This window comes from Neovison vison, chromosome 11 (assembly GCF_020171115.1).
Source record: "Neovison vison isolate M4711 chromosome 11, ASM_NN_V1, whole genome shotgun sequence".
Classification (NCBI taxonomy): domain Eukaryota; kingdom Metazoa; phylum Chordata; class Mammalia; order Carnivora; family Mustelidae; genus Neogale; species Neogale vison.
In genome coordinates this window covers 214,975,421-214,980,345 of record NC_058101.1, presented here as the reverse complement: position 1 = coordinate 214,980,345, position 4,925 = coordinate 214,975,421, and the positions used below count along the sequence as shown (strand labels likewise).

The following is a 4,925-nucleotide window of genomic DNA, read 5'->3' as shown; positions in this document are numbered from 1 at the left end:
GAGAAGAAACTGCTAGAAGGGATATGTTAAAAAAATCTTACTTAAAACTTCATATTAAGAGCATTCACAATACATTTAAAGATGAAGTTGCTTTTGCGGGGAACAGGTAATTAAAGGGGATGTAGAATGCCAGTATCATCAGCCTGTATTGGATCTTCAAATCTGTCGAGTACTTGGTGGTTAGTCAGGGAGAAAATAAACCTGATGACTGCATTCTGAGAAGAGATGAGATTTCCTATGTACGATAGAAGGTTTATACACTGTTCATTCTTTTCTAGAAGTAAAAGTTGTCGAATATCATAAGTCTGCCAGAATATTCCAGGTTTCAAGAAATAAAATTCAGCTTAAAACGAACTTCAGTCAAAACCAATCCTTTCTGGGGCACCTGTGTGGCTCAGCGGGTTAAGCCTCTGCCTTTGGCTCAGGTCATGATCCCAGGGTCCTGGGATCGAGCCCCACATCGGGCTCTCTGGTCAGCGGGGAGCCTGCTTCTTCCTCTGTCTCTGCCTGCCTCTCTGCCTACTTGTAATCTCTCTGTGTCAGATAAATAAATAAAATCTTAAAAACAAACAAACAAACAAAAAAAAAAACGTTCTGTGGTCTTGGGGTGCCTGGGTGGCTCAGTTGGTTAAGCATCTGCCTTTGGCTCAGGTCAGGATCCTGAGGTCCTGGGATTGAGCCCCACATCGGGTTCCCTGCTCAGAAGGTCTTACTTGGAGGGAAATGGGGCACTTACCCAGGTGGATAGGAGGTAGCTACCATAATAACACCTGCTTGTAACTGGGTTAATAGCCATGAGTTCACTTTGAGTTTCAAACTTTAATAAGCATGAAGGTTGGAACTCGGTTTATCTGGTACTACCAAAGCCTCTTTTGAATTTTGATCCCATGAAGGAGAGAGATTATCAGCGCATTGGTAAAATTTAAAAAATAACTGATGTATTTGTAGGGTATTTTCCTGTATCATTCCATATATTCCTGATTCTCCTTTCTTTTGGTTGTGAAGGTGGTAATACATGCTTAGAAGAAATTAGGGGACAAAACAACATAAAGGTCACTTTTATTCTGCCCATGCAAAATTACTTTTATTTAACCAATTTATTTGTTTATTCCCTGGACCACAAATATTTGCATAATTATAGTTTTCTAGGTGCTGTTTAATATGCTAGTTTATTGAATATTGAAAGTGCTATAGGTTGTAGTTCCGTGTAGGAATGGGGGTATCAGGCAGTGTGTGATACAAAACTAATTGAGTCTCTGGTTTGAAAGATATCAGTTCTGACCTGTTGGTTCTCTGTGGTTCATTTTGGGTTTTTCTTCTCTAAGGAAATTTCTTGTGATCAATTCATAGTTTTAAGGATTCCTTTTTGTAGGAAATAAAGCTAACATCCAGTTTCCAGTTTTATTTTTGTTTCATTTTGTTTTGTTTTGCTTTGGGGGAGAATGAAAATATATCTCTGAATTCTTAGTATCTGTGGCGTGATTAACTTTGCCAAAGTGTTTCATGAAAAGAAAAAGTATGGAAGGCAATCCAGATTTAATGTCTTTCTACTAAATTTGTTGAATGTTGTGGTGCTCCAACTTTCCTATGTATCAGAATCCACTGGAATGCTTGTTGAAACACGTTGCTTGATTTCTGGCTCTACCCACCACCTTCCGGGTTTTTTTTATGAAGTAGGTCTGGGTGGAGCCTATGAATTTGCATTTATTTCTTAGAAGTTACTAGGTGATGTTAGTGTTGCTAGTGCTGGTCTAAAGAGCGCTATTGGGAACTATTGGTTAGATGACCTTAAATGCGAAAGAGAGGCCAGCCATGTTTCTTAATGAAACTGGAGATAGTTTTGATGTTACAGAAAATTGATGTTTTGGTATTTCAAAGGGAATTTAAGAGAAGCGATATCCATTCACGTTTTAATTAATTAATTAATTAAAATGATTTTATTCGTCGGGGGAGGTGGGGGAGAATGAGGAAGCACAAGCAGGGAGAGCAGCAGGCAGAGGCAGAAGCAGGCTCCCTGCTAAGCAGGAATCCCCATGCGGGATTCGATCCCAGGACTCTGGGATCATGACAGGAGCTGAATTCAGTTGCTTAAGTGCCTGAGCCACCAAGGCATCCCTACATTCATTTTTTTCACTTAGAGCTGGAATTAGATGCAATTTCTTAATAAAGACATTGTGTGTAGTACAAGAGCACTTATCAATTGGGGAACCATATCCACTAAATTTTTATCGTCCACATTGAAAAGTCAGATATTGTCTTGGGCTATTAATATGTGTGTCGGATTTCAGATACATGGCTATTTCTTTGTAACGTATGTTAGAGCCAAATTTGATAGGTTAGTGAACTAACCTTTCAATAGAATGTTGGCCAAAGAACATGAATAGATAGTTAAAGAATGACAAATCAAGTCCAGAAACATGAGAAATATATAAGTTCTATTACTTCAATACAAAACAACATTTTTTGGCAAGTCAGATTTTAAAGACTACAAAAAACTTAGTGCATCTTGTAAGAAGTGGACATTGTAACAGCCTTGGTGGCTAAGATAAGCTGCTTTGATTTTCTGAAGGCCAGTTGGTAGCAATTCCTTTAAAAATATTTTTAGCTTGTGACCCAGCATTTGCACTAGGAATTAGTGTTCTCTGCATATACATTTTCTGTGTAAATTCATTTGTTACATCATTATTACAACAAAAAATAGCTGCCTGGCCAATGCACTCATTAAATGTTGGTAGTATGCTTCATGAGGGGCAGGTCTTTTGCTAAGACCACAAGGGTCTGTGGCCCAAAAAATGGAGTTTGATAGTAATTCTTGCTGCAAGTTAATAACAAACAAACAAAACAGTTTACATAGACGTCAGGGAATTGATACAAAACTGTGTAATAGTTACAAATATTTTGCAGGTCTTAATACTGTCAGCTTTACTTTTCATATGGTAAAAACTGGAAATAACCCAAATGTCCTTCAGTACTTGAGTGGCACATCCATACCAGATGGAATACTTCTCAGCAATTAAGAAGGAACAAACTCTGGATGCATGCAGCAACTAGTGTGGATTTCAAGGGCATGATGCTGAGTGGAAAAAGCCAATCTGTACAGGTCACTCACGGTAGGCAGCCAATCACGTTTTTGTTATCACAAAGTTAGATTAGCAGTCACCAAAGGGTTAGGGCTGATGAGGTTGGGGGTGGGGTGGGTGGTTGTGACTGGAAAGGGGTACTGAGAGGGAATGTTTTTGTGTTGATGAAATCTGATCTTGATTGTGGTGGTTGTTACCTGAATCGACACTTGTGAGTAGGTGACCTAAAATGGTACACATGCATCCCAATGTCAGTTTCCTGGTTTTGATGTCCTGTAATCCAGAGGTTGCAACCCTGTCAGGGAAATGGAGTGGAAATTATATGGAACTTCATACTGTTTTTGCAACACCCTGTGAATCTGTAATTATTTCAAAGTAAAATGTGAAGTTTTAGAAAGAATATCTAATAAAAGGAAGTGTTCACAGTATTAGAATAAAACAGGTTTCAGAGTGATAAAACATATAATCCCACCTTAATATTTCATATCACTTAATACATTTACCTGGAAGTAATGAGTGCTCAAAATATTCTGAGCAGTAGCATGGTGGATTCTTTTGGATTCTTTTGTGAGTGTGTGTATGCTTCTCTATAACGTCGATAGTTTAGATGAGCTGGTATCACTTTTGTCGTTTGAAAAACTGTATTCATAATAAGTTCCAAAAATCTAATTCTGGAATGTTGAAATTTAAATAACAGTTACATTGAGATTGGAAAGTTTTGTTTATATTGGTTACACCAAGTTAGCATTTAAATAGCTCTTAGCTGAGATTGGAGAGTATATTTATCCTCTAAAACGTGTTGTGTATGTAAATTTAAAGCTGTTTTTTGCTCTTGGTATGACAAATGTCCCGTTTGATGTTCTGACTCCCCAGTGTTGTCCAATGTAAGTATATACATTGCAGGCCACATGAAATTTCAAGCTTCATTAACCACATTGAGAAAGTAAAAAGTAGACAAAATGATTATTTTTAAAGATTCTATTTATTTTTTGTCAGAGAGCAAGAGAGAGAGCAAGAGAGAGAGCAGATGTGCTCTCAAGCCAGAGAGCCCCTGTGGGCACATGCACAGTCCAGGGGAAGGGGCAGGCAGAGGAGGCAGACCAGGCAGAAATGAGAAGCAGTCTTCCTGGTAAGCAAAGAGCTGGATGTGGAATTTGATCCCAGGACTCTGAGATGACAACCTGAGCTCAAGCTTAATTAACTGAGCCACCCAGGTGTCCTTTGTAATCATTTTTAAGAAATTTAGACCCCCTACCCCTCACCAGGACCCTGTGAACACTTTAACAATTCCTTTGGAAACTTTATCTCTAAACCTCCCTGATAGTATTGACGATCATTCCCAAGCATATGGCCTACTGATAGACATGTAAAGGGTCTCACAAAAAGGTTTTATTACTAGTAGTGAATAAACTTACCCCCCAAAAATAGCTGGCCCCTCAAGGTCCTAGAAACATTGCTTCCAAAATTCCTTAGAGACTGACACCATCCCTAATCCCTTCCCCACCTTACAAGTATATAATAGACCACTCCTGAGAACCCCAGGGCAGCATCTCTTCCTGCCCACAGGTCCTGTCCCCATACTTTAATAAATCACCATTTTGCACCAGAGAGGCCTCAAGAATCCTTTCTTGGTACTGAGCTCCAGAACTCACCCCACCAAACCTCACCTATGTTCTAGAAGTTCATCATTTGGCGTCCAACTGGGGCTGTGAGTCTTTACATGTGGACTCTGAGCTTTGGTGCAAAGTTGGTGAGTCCGTTCTCGCTCCTTCCTTTACTCTCACTTCAGGGCTTTTCAAGGAGTATGGTCTTATTGGAACACTTGCATGTCAGTTGCTCAGGCTT

At 39.2% G+C, this 4,925-nt stretch overlaps 1 non-coding gene across 1 annotated transcript; it reads left to right on the top strand.

Moving 5' to 3' along the window:
- Positions 1–2,673: 2,673 nt before the first annotated feature.
- Positions 2,674–2,823, top strand: LOC122890797. The gene has a single exon (XR_006381219.1). It is a non-coding gene; the product is annotated as a small nucleolar RNA SNORA62/SNORA6 family (small nucleolar RNA).
- The last annotated feature ends 2,102 nt before the right edge of the window (positions 2,824–4,925 follow it).